This window comes from Leptodactylus fuscus, chromosome 10 (genome assembly GCF_031893055.1).
Source record: "Leptodactylus fuscus isolate aLepFus1 chromosome 10, aLepFus1.hap2, whole genome shotgun sequence".
In the NCBI taxonomy this organism is placed as follows: Eukaryota; Metazoa; Chordata; class Amphibia; order Anura; family Leptodactylidae; genus Leptodactylus; species Leptodactylus fuscus.
This window is the reverse complement of record NC_134274.1, coordinates 54,195,973-54,211,086: the sequence shown is the minus strand read 5'-3', so window position 1 is coordinate 54,211,086 and position 15,114 is coordinate 54,195,973. Positions and strand designations below refer to the sequence as shown.

The window sequence follows — 15,114 nt, the reverse complement described above, 5'->3', positions numbered from 1 at the left end:
TGTACTGTATATACATTAGAGTGGTGGGTGTAGGTGTACTTTGTATGCAGCTTTTTGTATGTTCTGCATATACAACAAATCTGTGTGTACTTGTGATGATGGGAGACCCATGTATTTTCCAGTTATGTATTCCTACTTGTTCCTATGACTCCTACACAGTGTGGTGTTTATGACTGTTATCAAACCCTTTTGTTGTCCCATTCCTAGCTCCATTTGCATACTCATGCTAAACTTGTTAATTCAGCAGGAGATCTCCTGGACTATGTGGATTATAACACTGTTTAGCAGCCAAACTGGCATCGGCCACACTAAAAAGGAAATATGGTTTTATGATAATATTTCCCTACGAGGACATACTACAGTCACACCGATAAATTCATCAGGTGCGCACAACGAAGACGCACTCTTCCAGTCCAGACACGGTACTGTTGGGAGCAGGGAAAAGGTCCAGACACAGAACTCATTACTCAAAGGGAATTGGGGTGTCATTCTTGGTGTCTACACAATGGGGGCCTCGCACGAACCACATCATACCCCTTGCCTGGTACTACTGTCAACTGGCGAGGAAATAGGACGATTCATAGCTCTTTGGGTTTCAGAATGGAGGGCTGGACTTTCCCTCCTAGTGACATCACTCAAGGAGTAGTGATAGTTAGATGTTCTCATCTGGGGGGCAAAGCGAGATCATATTCCGGACAGAGCATGTACATGACATGTTCTATTACTGACTTAACCCCATAGAGACACAGCCCAAAAGTGACTTAAGGACCAGGCCTCTTTTTTCAAAACTGACATGTGTCACTTTAAATGTCAATAACTTTGAGACGCTTTAACTTACACAAGTGATTCTGAGATTGTTTTTTCGTAACACATTGTACTTCATGTCAGTAGTAAATTTTCGACAATATGTTTTGTCTTTAATTATGGAAAAATAGGAAATTTGGTGAAAATTTTGAAAAAAATGCAGTTTTCAAACTTTGAAATTGCAAGCCTTTCAAATAGAAAGTCATACTACCCAAATTTTTTCATAAATATAATTAACCATGTCTCATATTTATGTGGCAATCAAATTTTAAGCACCCTTTCATTTTTTTCAGAAATTATAAGGCTTACAAGTCAAGCAGTAATTTTCCAAATTTTCAAGAGAATTTCCAAAACACATTTTTCAAGGGACTAGTTCAGTTCTGAAGGGAAATTGAAAGGCCTCTCTAATAAAACCCCCCAAAAGTCACCCCATTCTAAAAACTGCACTCCTGAAAGAATCCAAAACAGAAATAGAAAGTTTCTTAACCCTTTCAGCATTTCACAGCAATTACAACAAAATGGAGGTCAAATTTACATTTTTCAATTTCTGTCACTAATATATTCATTTAGCCCTAGAATTTACACATTTACTAAGGGTTAAAGGAGAAACTGCACCCCACATTTTGTTACACAATTTCTCCCGAACACGACAATACCCCATATGTGCTGGTACCCTAATGTACGGGCACACAATCGCTCTCAGAACGGATGGAGCGCTAATTGGATTTTGTAGGCCAGATTTTGCTAGAATACTTTTCAGGCACCATGTCCCGTTTGCAGAGCCCCCAAGGTGCCAAAACAGGGGAAACCCCCAAAATGTCACCCCATTTTGGAAACTAGACCCCTCAAGGAATTTATCAAGGGGTATAGTGAGCCCTTTGACCCTACAGGAGTGTAGCAGAATTGGCCCAACAAAAGGAAAAGTAACATTTTTTGCTATAAAATGTTGCTTTAACCCCAAATTTTGCATTTCCACAAGAGGTTAAAAGAGAAAATGCACCCCACAAATTGTCAAGCATTTTCTCCCAACAACAGAAATGCCCCATATGTGGATGTAAAGTGATGTATGGTCACACAGTGGGAGAGAACAATAGTTGGAGGGTAGATTTGGCTGCAATTGGTTTTAGTTACCATGTCACATTTGCAGAGGCCTTGAAGTGCCAAAACAGGGAAAGCCCCCAAAAATGTGACCCCATTTTGGAAACTAGACCCCTCAGGAAAATTATCAAGCGGCATAGTTAACACTTGGACCCTATAGGAGTTTCACAAAATAATTAACTATTGGGATGTGAAAATGAAAAATTTCCTTTTTTACAATAAAATGTTGCTTTAACCCCAAATTTTGCATTTCCACAAGGGGTTAAAAGAGAAAATGCACCCCACAAATTGTCAAGCATTTTCTCCCAACTACAGAAATGCCCCACATGTGTATGTAAAGTGATGTATGGTCACACAGTGGGAGAGAACAATAGTTGGAGGGTAGATTTGGCTGCAATTGGTTTTAGTTACCATGTCACATTTGCAGAGGCCTTGAAGTGCCAAAACAGTGAAAGCCCCCAAAAATGTGACCCCATTTTGGAAACTAGACCCCTTGACTTCAGTGACGTCAGTGTTAAATTGCACCCAAGTATAGCAAACATTTGGATGCAGCTTGTATGGCAATAATTTATTCTGCAGAAATTACTGCATAACCGGATGAAAGTAATTGTGTGCAGAATACGTGATGGTATAAGGAGGCGATATTCCATGGAAAATAAATTCTAAAATTAATATTCCATGGAAGTGTGGTACAATCTAAAGCACTCCTTCATGCACAAGCCAGGTTTATCAGGGCAGGTGTCACACTGATAAGTGGTGTCTCTCCTTATTCCTCTTTTGTAACACACTCTGCATCTTTTTTGGTTTTTCCCTTTTTTAGCAGTTTGGGGGACTTCGCCGGGAAAATGTTGCCCTGGTACTATACGGGAACCTTGAGTTTCAGAAGTACTGGGGCCTGGCACTTCTAGGTCCCCAAATATCAGGGTCTTGATAATTGTCTCCTGAAACTCAAGGAAAGTTCCTGTGTGGCCTGCACATCGTGATAGCACGTACGCGTTATACAATGCCATCTGAACCATGTGCACGGCCAGCTTTTTGTACCACACTCTTGTTTTTCGCATGGCACTGTAGGGCTTTAGGACTTGATCAGATAGATCAACCCCTCCCATGTACTTATTGTATGCCAGGATGCAGTCTGGCTTGGAGACAGTGGTACTGGTGCCACGCACAGGGACAGAGGTGCTGCCGCTGCCATGAATTGTGGTCAGTACAAAAACATCCCTCTTGTCCTTATACTTGACCAGCAGCATATTTTCATTGCAGACGGCACTACTCTCACCCTTTCTGAGGGGCTGCGCAATATGTGCCCTAGGGAGGCCTCTTTGATTTCTGCGCACAGTCCCACAAGCTGCAGTTCCTCTAGAACTCAGGGACCTAAAGAGTGGGATGCTGGTGTAAAAGTTATCTACATAGAGGTGATAACCCTTGTCCAGCAGTGGGTGCAGCAAATCCCACACAATTTTCCCACTAACTCCTAGGATTGGGGGGCAGTCTGGGGGCTCAATCCTTGTGTCCCTTCCTTCATACACCCTAAATTTATAAGTGTATCCTGAACTGCTCTCACATAGCTTATACATTTTAATGCCATACCGTGCCCGCTTACTGGGCAAGTATTGGCGGAATTTTAGCCTCCCTTTGAAACTGATCAGAGACTCATCAATTGCAATGTTCTGATCAGGGATGTAGGACTCTGCAAATTTGGTACTAAAGTGTTCAATAACTGGCCTAACTTTGTATAAGCGGTCAAAATTTGGGGCATCTTGGGGCGGGCACTGGGAATTATCATTGTAATGAAGGAACTTTAGGATACTTTCAAACCGCTTCCTGGTCATAGCCATTCGATAGATTGGAGTGTTGTGCAAGACATCTGTACTCCAATACTGACGAATTTTAGGTTTTTTCACTATGCCCATATGCAGAATAAGACCCCAGAAAATCTTCATTTCTGCTGCATTTACTGGGGTCCAGTTCTGTGGCCTGGCATAGGAAGAGGTGGCATTTTGTTCCAAAAATTGTACGGCGTACAAATTCGTTTGGGCCACCATAAGATCTACAAACTCATCAGAGAAAAAGATTTTGAAAAAGTCATTTTCTCTGAAGCCCTCAGTCTCAATTTGTATTCCTGACCGGGCAACAAAGTCAGGAAGCTGAGGTTCAAAATTTTCTGGTGGTGGGGTCCACATGGGCTCTACAGGTGTGGCAACTAAATCAGCAATTGTTCTGGGGCGCCTCCTTTGGGGTTGCTCATCACTGGATGAGGAGGAGGAGGAGGAAGAGGAGGAAAAATAAAGGAATGGGGCATTTTCCTCTTCTCCCTCGCTGGCGGTATCAGTGTCAGAGGCCAGTATGGCGTACGCCTCTTCTACTGAAAACCTTCTTTGGGATGATTGGGACTGTTGGGACATTTTTGTGTGTGTGTGGTGTTTTACTTGAGTATATAAAACTTTATTTCTTGAAACTTTATTGAAAATTCAAAGTGTGGGGTGTGTGTTGTGCTTTAACACGTGTATTTGATGTAAAAAAAAAAAAAACCTGCAAAAAAAGTACAGATGTGATCACTAACGTTTATTTGTTACTGATCACTGCGCTGAGTAGCACAAAGGAAAAAAAAGATTCTTTTCTTCTAACTAAAATTGAACTAATAAAATATAAACTAGACGGAGCAGTCTATATATATTTTATTACTAAATCTAACTAGAAAAAAAGTGCGCAAAAAGTACAGATGTGATCAGTAACGTTTATTTGTTACTGATCACTGCGTTGAGTTTAGGCACAAAGGAAAAAAAAGATTCTTTTCTTCTAACTAAAATTGAACTAATAAAATATAAAATAGACGGAGCAGTCTATAGCTATAGCTTTCCAAAAAAAGTTCTGCTGGTAAAGTGTTAATTTTACCAGCAGTCAGGAAGAAGGGGGAGGGAGGCTCTGTTCTGCACCCACTGGCTAGGTGCAGATTGCAGAACTTTTTAGGAGCTGATGCAGCCAGACGTGAGATCAGAGGTTGGTGGAGAGGGGGGATGGGAAGGGAATGGGGATGGGAGGGTGGAGTGGCTGGTGGAGTGGCTGGGGGGAGATTTTTAGGAATGACAGGAGAGGGTGGCTGGCAGCAGCAGCGACGGAGCTCTGATCAGATCAAATATGTCACTGAAGACACGCAGCAGCAGCGGTAACGCACAGAAGGCTCACAGGGCAGCACGGAGGTCTACTCTGCTCGCAAGTCCCAGGGGAACTGACATGGGAAGCAAAGTGACCCCCGGTTAACACTGTCCTGCAAGCCTGCAATTGGTTGATCGGCTGTGACATGTGCCGATCAACCAATTGCAACATCTGGATGGTTGGCGCCACTGTACGCCCCCCAAACACTCGACAGGGATTGGTGGTATGTATACCTCCAATCCCTGTCACTTTTACTGACATCTGCCGGCGCAGATCCAATGATCTGTGCCGGAAAGCTGCCGGAAAGCTGAAATTTACCGATCTGAATAGATCGGTCATTTTCAGCGATCTAAGTGGCAGGGAGGGGGTTAAACCTCCCGATTCACGTGGAGAAGGTTGTCTGCTGTCATGGACAGCAGCAACCTTCTTACAGTTAGCGTCTCTTGAGACAACGGAGACTATTTATAACCATGACGTACTATTACCTCATGGGTCGCTAAGTACCAAGCTCCCATGAAGTAATAGTACGTCAAAGGTCGCTAAGGGGTTAAGCAAGTACCCTGAGGCCTAGGATTGAGGCCCCAGCGAAGAAGACCACAACTTCGTTTGGTACTATTCTTTTAATCCCATTTTATTTTCTTTGCTGTATTTTGCTTTTATCTGTATTTGCTTGACAATCCTCTGATGTGTACTCTGTATATGCTAGTGACTAGTACCAACCCACTTGAGTTAATAAATGTATAAAATTTATAAAACTTGTTTCATATTATCCTATGAACCCGGGCACTCACGGGGTGTGAGTGGAAGGTAAGAAGGGTGATCGCAGGTGTGCCAAGTGGCCTGGCAAGCACTCAGCTCCCAGGTCGCTCTGCCTCCTCCCTTCTCTCCAGTTTTCACAAGTAGCTACTTGTGCTATGGGGACTGGTAAACTGTAGTAAAGCCAATTAGGCGGAAAGACTCAGTGGCAGATGACATTAACCAGGGTCAGAACCTTCAGGTCCAGCATGAAAAAGGCCCCCTTAAGAAATGTGTATAATAAAACTCCCTAGACAACTGCTTTTGTAAATCTAATGTGAAGTCTGTCTCTAGCAGCAGAGATAGATTACAGGAATTGGGGTGGTGCTTTGCTTTCATAATCACAAGCACAGTTCTCTTCTTTGTGAACCCTCACTCTTCAGAATACAGTGTTTCTAATATTATCCATTTCTTATCCCATATGCCTAGTCTAGTCTCTGTTTGCAGACTCTTAACTTATTTCATGTTATACAATTTGAGAGTAACTGGTGTGCTGGATTTTTTGTGACATACAGTATGTTTAATAGTTTGTACTACTATCCTACTAGTACAAGTCAAGTCTGTCAAGCAGTCCACAGTTTTCACTACATCTGACATTTGTACCTGATCCTAACAAATGCCCTTTCACTCGGAGGATCACAGTGTTTAATATGGACAGCTGCATGTTCTTACTTTGTGACATTATATAGGCAGAGAAATATTTATGGATACTGAAGTCATTCATGGGCTTACCTCAAAGGAAAAGGTATTACTTACTGAGAAGGTATTTACTCAATAATGTGACACTGATATGATATGTATTTAACAGTAGACCTTACACACCACTAGGAAATGTGTCTCGCTATCACTGCAGCGAATGTAACAATTCGGGCAGCTCTGATTCATACAGCCATCACATGGTAGCTGTCTCGATGTCAGTGACAACACAGAAATACTTCTGGCACTGCAGGGAATATCTACGTACTTTTCTGATTAGAAAATCTAAGCTTAAATGGAAATTATACTAAATAGGGCAAACAAGAAAGGTTCCCAGGCAAAAAACTAATGTAAAAATATATTTTTATAGCTTTATAGTCTTTGGAAAAGATGTAATTTCTGGCTTCTGTTGGCGATATACTCTCATAATGTATATGTCTCTACGCCCATGACATCTATTACACATAAAGTTCTTATTATAAAAATATACAGGGCAATGTATATAGTTTTCAGCGGTGACCCTCTGTATACAAAAGCACAATCTGTTTGGCTTACCTATACAGTTAAAATAATAACCTAATAGATACCCAAGTGTATGGTGACTATGGATACATTTAAAGGATTTTAACTCATTAAATTGTCTGATTGAACAACCCTTCAACAGTAATAGTTATCTACTCAGTTTCTCTCTTTATTCTGCTTTTCAACATGTTCAATAAGTCACATCAAAGTATAAACTACTTCTCTCTCTAGCACGGGTTGCTGTGCAACAGAAGTTCTCTATATTCTATCTGCAAATACATTGAGAACTACCATGTGACCTCATATTGACCACATTCTTCTGCCTTCCCTGCTTTTCCTCTGCCCCTCACATAATCTGCTCCCTAAAACCCCCATAAGCAATAGCATATTTAGTATTGCACAGCTGAAAAACACAAAACAAGAAGCCACAAAGTGTTGCATTAACATATACACCTTAAAGGGGTTGTCCAATAACAAGGATCCTATCTATACTGCTAGTTTATGTGGATATAAGACTTTTCCTAAATACATTGCTTTATCAAAACTGTTTTGTTTGGCCACTATCTTAATTTATTCACTTAATTGTTGACACTGGCCCTTGGGATTATCTGCTCATTTGTCAAGTGATGTAGCTGCTGCTTCTGCCTGCCCTCAGGGGGGGCAGGGAGGGACTGACAAGCAATGGAGCTCCTCAGATAGGGGAGGGGGAAGGTGAGAGCTCAGGGATTACTGTGCAGTCTATCTTCAGCTTTTCCACTTATCCTGGTTTAATTGAATTAGCTGATAAGGGCTGAGATAAGGAGTCCTCTGTATGTAATGCAAGCTGATTCAAATCCAGCTCTGCTACATCAGTTTCCACATCAGCGTCATACTGTGGATCATAGCAGAGCAAGTGAAACCCCGCCCACCAATGTGCGAGAAATCCAGGAAGTGAAGAGATTACAGAGCCTTCAGGCTGCAGAACAAGAGTTATGGGAATACCCCTTTAATCCCTTAAATGACTGCCCTGTTTTGTTCCTCAATGATCTAGCCATTTTTTGTGGGGTTTTTTCATTGTCACATACCGGGTATGAATGCAATAACTCGAAATCTTTCTCAGTATATTGTGTAAGACTATGGCTGGTCAGGTAATGGAGGGGGTGTGCATCTCACCCAGACTATTCAGGTGGGTGAGATGAGAAAACTCCAGGAATGTTTGTTCTCAGCAGACAACTTTCGTCTGCTGAGCATTTTGGTAAATGCTCAGTACTGGGCTGGATTTTTAGGAATGGCAGGTAGGTTGGTAGTGGGACCTGTTATTCCACCTCCCTCCAGTCCACACTTTGGGGATGTTCCGGCAGCGACTCAGTTGCAGAGAGTCTCCTCATCAAGGAGGCTTAAGACGCCAGCTCCAGCAGCAACACTTTGGCAGAGTTTGGCTGGAGAGCTGACAGAGAGGTCATATTTTTGGAGCTGTGTCCTGAATGATTCTAGTTTTTTTTTTTTATTTCTGTTATTCTAGGTGAGGTAACCTATTCTATGTTTAGTTAGAGCCTAGCCGGGCAGGTATTTATTTTTGTATTGTTTCCTTTTGTTGCTGCACTACCTTTTTGAGTGAAAATAAACTCTACCTTTGTTTTGGACTAAAAGAAACTGAACTTGTTATACATGATATACAGTTGCAACCTTTCATTACCAAACTTAAATCTCATCTCAAGGACTCCCCCCACCTAATTTCCTAGATATTCCTTGGAGGTAGAGTTATAGATGGGCAACTCTTGACGTCACAGAACTCTACAGTTATATCCCCCATAAGGGGGGTCTAGAAGTTATAAGAACTGTACTGTCAGAAGACGCACACATGCCGGACCCCCAGAAGGAATTCATTCTCATGCATCCAGCTGCCCACAGCAGTTTATGTACACTTGAAAAAGGGCACCGATGCCCGAAGTGTTGAACTTTAATAAAGTGGTTAAATCGCATTGGGTTAAGCGCGGCTCCCTTGATTATGGTCCTTCGACATCTCCACTGACACCACTGGTGAATTGGGTCCTGCAGCTCGCATCTCACCGAGGGAGGAACCCCCTGTGAAACGGTTCTGAGGCATTATCGGTAGTTGTGAATCCTAACTCCGCCAGGTTAGAGTTCAATTGGCATATCGCTCTTGTCCCTCACCTTATTTAAAGGGGTATTCCCATCTACATAATTATTTTTTAATTTATAGATGATTAAAAGTTAAACATTTTTGCAAATGTAAGTAATTAAAAATTCTGCAGAGTTTTAAAGATTTTCTCTAACTTTCTTAGTGGTGACAGTCTGTTATCTTGATCGGTTGTCAATGGATACGACCACCAATGCAGAAACTTTCTAAGATCAGAAAATCAGCCATGATGTCTTTATTGTGGCCGGGATATCTTCTCATACATGTAGTATCCCTGCCTGATAACCCAGCTACAATAAGAAAATCATAGCTGGGTTCCTGACAAGTCCCAGACCATAGAAAGATTCTGCATTAGTGGTCGTATCCATGGCAACCGATCAAGATAACAGACTGTCACCACTAAGAGACTTAGAGAAAATCTTTAAAACTCTGCAGAATTTTTAATTACTTATATTTGCAAAAATGTTTAACTTTTAATTATCTACAAATATAGATAAGATTATGTACATGGGAATACCCCTTTAACTTACTACACCATATACAGCGCGGTGCTACTCTTGTTTTTTGTCTTTGCTCATTTATTAAATTTCTTTCAAAGAACCACAATTACACTGTTCCACCAAATTTCTATGTATATGTATGTATGTATGCATGCATTTATTTATTTAAACTTTATTACTAATGTACACACAAATTTATTCATTCACTTTTTTGTCAATTAAATTGTGTGAGCCCATTTTTTGCAGGAAGACTTGATGATCTCATTACCACCATTTTTGGGAATATTTGAACATATTTGGGAATAAAAAGTCTTGCTTTTTGGTTGCGGACAGACAAACCAATAGCAATTAAGGCGTTGTCTTTATAGATTTTTTTTTTTATGGTGTCCACAGTGTATGATAAACATTTTTTTTTTTTTTACAAAGTTTTAATTTTATGCAGTTTTATTCTAAATCCAGTCTCATTCTGAATTATTTGCAGCCTCTCATTGTATCATGCGGAATATTAAATTGTAAAACTATGAAGTACAATTTGACTCCCAAAATATAAGCCCTCATATAACTATGTGAATAGAAAAACAAAAAAGTATGGCTTTTAGAAAGTGGGAAGTGAAAAAAAAAAGAAACTAAAAATTGCCGTCAGGAAGGGGTTGAAGTTAGGTTTTAGAGATTTAAGGGTTAGTAGTCATTTCTTATCATCCATTTTCTGACCACCACCAATCCTTATTATGTATGTGCTTACTGTCATATGTTCCCATTTTCTTCCATTTCATGATACTGCATTGTTGATATGGCTTTTTTTTTTTTTTTTCATGAAGTCCGGATTTTACACCATTAGGGAGACACTGTTAGTACCCAGAAAAAGTGACTGCTATAGACACAGTCCCATTTTGATGTGTAGCATTCAGATGCAGTCATTATACAAAAAACTGTATCGATGATTTTAACAATATACAATTAAACATAAAATTTGGTATATGGATACATACAATATGATGTACAGTATATATGTGATTTTATGAATAGTTATCATGTTTTGCCAGTTGCATAAGACCTACCCATTTTCACAATGCTCACATTCCCAAATTAAGACATACTAAATACTCCCTTAATGCATTGTAATACATGAAAATATTGTGCTTGAAAGAATGGTTTGATACACGTTGAACAAATTATCCATATTAGAAAACATTGAAGGAGCGGGAACACTATGCATCCATTTCTGCATCTGCGGTCCAAGCCCTCCCACAATGACCAATGACCATCCAACCCAACAGTACGTGGCTATAGGGGTTGGGTGGGTCTTTGGACTTGGAACTGGATATGCCCCTTTACACATCATTTCTCCATGCTCAGGTTTTAAGATGCAAATTAGAAGCTGAGGCCAGGGGTAGTGAAGCAACATCACTTTACACTTTCACTCCCTTTGTGATCTCCTCCTGGTTTTGACTTAAAAACTGTATAAAAAAAACCTAAACAAAACCATAGTAGGGGCTTTCTAATTTATCAATAGAAATGGGTAGACACTGCCAGCAAATACCCTTGCAGATGGATCCTCATATCAATGTAAAGTGTTGACAGCTGGGAGGAGGAAGCTATCATTGGCAGATTGCTATCCCCCACATGCCCAGCACAGGCTCCACATACTGTGCTGCTCTATGGGGCACATCAACTAAATGTAAATGTTGTCTATCCTACAAGGAATAAATAACTATTAGATTCTGTTTAGCCTCATGCAACAGGTACCTGGATGCATTAAAATTAGTCATCGAGGATGGTCAATGGATTTCCAGGGAATAATAATGAACAATAGGATCATCAGGAATATTACATCCATGAAATTTCATAGACACCTGATCATCGTGCATAAATAAACCACTGGATTGCTGGAGCTGCAACGACTAAAACACAAAACACAGACAATGCACAGAGGTTTGAAGAATCCTAGTTTACTTAATTTCCTACATTCCCTTGTAAAAAGAACGCCCCTCTGTGTCCGAGGAGATCATCCATATTTCCCTTTTCCTCTTTGCTCTCAGGCTGTAAGAAGAATGGCTGGAACAGAAGCCTCCCTGAAGTGCCCAGTCTACAGTAGGATAAAATGTTATGTCCTGCCCCCTATGAGGTTGGTATTGTACAAAGTGGTTTAGTACTTAACATCTCTGCTATAAGTACTAATGTAAAAAGGGTAACATCATATAAGGGATCACCAGGAATCTTACATCCATGAACTTTCATAGTAGTTGATATAAGGAATATGTCAACTACTCTATGCTATCAGGATTGCCGATGTGTGAATAATCTAAACCAAAATCCAATGGCATGGTGGTATATAAATATTGGAATTTACAAGTAAAAAGAGGAGTGTCCTAAAATTATTGCTCAAGTTACAATGTTCAATTAATTGTGATTTTAATTTCGGTGATAGTCTCCCAGCCCTATAAGTGACCTACTCTCATTTACGATTATGCTTTGGGTCCCTTTCTCCAAAACTTGTATGTAAGGAGTAGGGTAGATTTGGAAATATGGCAGCATTTGGAAGCAATTTGGTGTAATTTGTTCCAAAGTAAACTTTTGCACATACATTACAGCGCATTTATTAAGAGTTTTAGATAGTTTGACAGTTTCTGCAGTTTGTGTGACAGGTGGGGCTTAAAATGTGAACCAATACTACTTCCCCTTATACCAATATCTACTATGCATATTTTCTTTGGGTAATACGTAATTGTACCATATATATACCTGCTTACATATATATTTTTTTAATTTGACTTTTCGTTACATTTTATATCTCAAATATATCTGTTATATATTATATGTACTATGTGTTTTGTTATACTTTCTGTATGGTTGGCCTGATGAAGATGTCAGATTAAACGTCGAAACGAGTTGCCAGTGTATATGATTTATTAAAGGAATATTTTCATCCAATCATTCCCTTTCCCTACATCTTTCTACTATCTCAGCAGCGCACACAACTGTATCCCATATTTTCCGCTATTACTTGTACCAAACCTAAATGGGGTCCTGTCAGGGCTCTGAAACTTCAGATTTTTTTTTTTCCATTCACACTCCAACCCTTTCATAAATATCTATATATTTTTTAAAAAAATAAAGATTAATAGGACAAACAATCCTCATCATTGAAACTACAAGAAGGACAAGCCGCAAGGTTATGCAGATTGAGAAAGTAGCAGGTGGCAGTAAAATCTGCAAATGATCATATTTTGAAGCACTTCGCCCCAATCTTGGCATGTTGGAGCAGCATAAAAGCCAGATTGAAACCAAAAAATGGATTAAGTGATGTGGGATGATTCTGCAATGCCTCATATTTAGAGACATGCCAGTTATCGCCACTTGACCCAAACTGTGCGTACAGAATTCTTCACGTGAGAGACCTTGGTTTATCACTCCAGCAAATCACTACATGCCAGGGCCAAGGTGTCAGCACTGGTCGACTACAATGAACTGTAACGACAGCAAGAAGTGTATGACGCGAACTTCTGCAGGGGTAGATGGTCTAATTGGAAGAATGGTACGTAAGGTACCATGTAAAATTGGACGTCCCAAAGAAAGAAAGCTATGCATTTAATTAAACAATACAATTTTAACAACATAATTTTTTTTATTTTCTTTTGAAGTCAGAGTTGGTGCATTTTTACCGACTTTGACCCAGTGACTCTGACGTCATGTTTCTGCTCACCCTATATAACTGTATTGCTCCTGAATATACCACCAAAGAAGTTTTATTTAATACAGGATTGAAAATCTAAGAAGCAACTCTCCCAATAAACTGAAAATATACTTCTAGTCCAGAGTAGTGGGATTGGGATACCAATGGGAATAATTCATGGAGGTCATCTGACGGGCTGTGCTGGCAACATGCCTGTATGTTCCGGTCCCAGCTAGTGGTGCAGATTTTACAGTGAGTCAATTCCTATACAGGTTCCTTCCTGGGTGGATGGACCATGACAACCACTGCCTTGTACCTGAACCTATATTCAGGTTATAGAAGCAACCACAGGTGTAACCTAAATCTCCAACCTTGGGCCAAAACTGTGTTTTTGCCAGGAGTGGTACATTTAATATTTCATTAAAATTAACCAAAAATTTTAAGAGGAGATCATAATATGCAGCTATATTTAGATTTTCTGCACTGAATATCTCTGCAAGATTGTTGCTACTGTAAAACACTGCAGAAAGTGGATGAGATTTATACATAATATAATATAATATATATATATATATATATATATATATATATATATATATATATGTACACCATTTACCAGAGTACCAATAAAAATATAATGATGGGGCAAATATACACGTGCATGACAATTGTAATTCCAGTAATTCTGTAAGAAAGCATGTAGAAACCAATAAATGAACTGCTGCTGTATCTGACAGTTTGACAGATTATAATCTGCTGAACTCATGGGTGCTGTGAGTTAACAGTTGACAGCCCTCTCTGTAAAGAAACACTAGAAGGTGTGCCATATGGATGCCTTTATCACAGTAAACATTTGTGTCAAGGGGGAGGGGGGACAGCTCGGCTATAAAAATAACTCAATCCATTCACTTTGATCTTTTAATTGAGATATAAACTACTTACCCAATATGAACTTGCTGAAATATATACATTATGTAGTCACATGCACTCTAGCTGCCGGAAAATTATATATGTAGACTTAATAAAGAATAAAATACACAAACAGCAAAGCACTATATACCATATAATGATCTAATACATAAAATAATGAAACACTCTCAAACACATATGTCCTATGACAATATTCCTGTTTCAGAGAGTCTTCCAAAGATCCCAGACTGACACTTATACTCTTACAAAATACAGAAAGCAGGGAGACCTTGTGCAAACTCATAATCCTCAGAAGTGTATAGGAACACTCCAAGGGGTGACTTATCTAATATTTCTAGTAACAATTTCTTCCAATAACTCAGATCTTATAATAAACCACAAAGCCTATAATATGTAACATGTGAGTAAATGCTGAATAATGCAGAGCTTACATGCAAGTTCCTATAATGAATAGAAAATGACATCTTACCAGACAGTGACACACTAGTCATCTACCATCTGCACTTCCTCTCTCTCCCTCATGGTCCTTGGTCTCGTGCCTTCCTCTGTCAGGACAGTAATGGCCGCTTTCTTTTTTTGCTTTTTTAGCATGCTAATTATAGGTGCCCTCCTCATCCTGCAATGGAAAAAAAACATAATGTCATGCCAAGAGTTGAAGTGTACACACCACTTGTAGAGCCTGTGTACACAGCCTGCAAACTGAGGTTTAGACAAATTTAGGCAAAGGCTCTTTGGTGTAGGAGTCAGAGAGAAGATAACGAAAATTAATCAAATGTATTTCTTATGATGATAGCCCAAAC

General features: G+C 39.7%; 1 protein-coding gene across 1 annotated transcript in view; it reads right to left on the bottom strand.

Moving 5' to 3' along the window:
* Nucleotides 1-14,908, bottom strand: part of MYPN (myopalladin) — a 123,745-nt gene extending 108,837 nt beyond the window's left edge. The window contains exon 1 of the mRNA XM_075258159.1: nucleotides 14,784-14,908. The gene's annotated coding sequence lies outside the window, so the exon portion shown is untranslated. The remainder of the gene's footprint in view (nucleotides 1-14,783) is intronic.
* Between the last annotated feature and the right edge of the window lie 206 nt (nucleotides 14,909-15,114).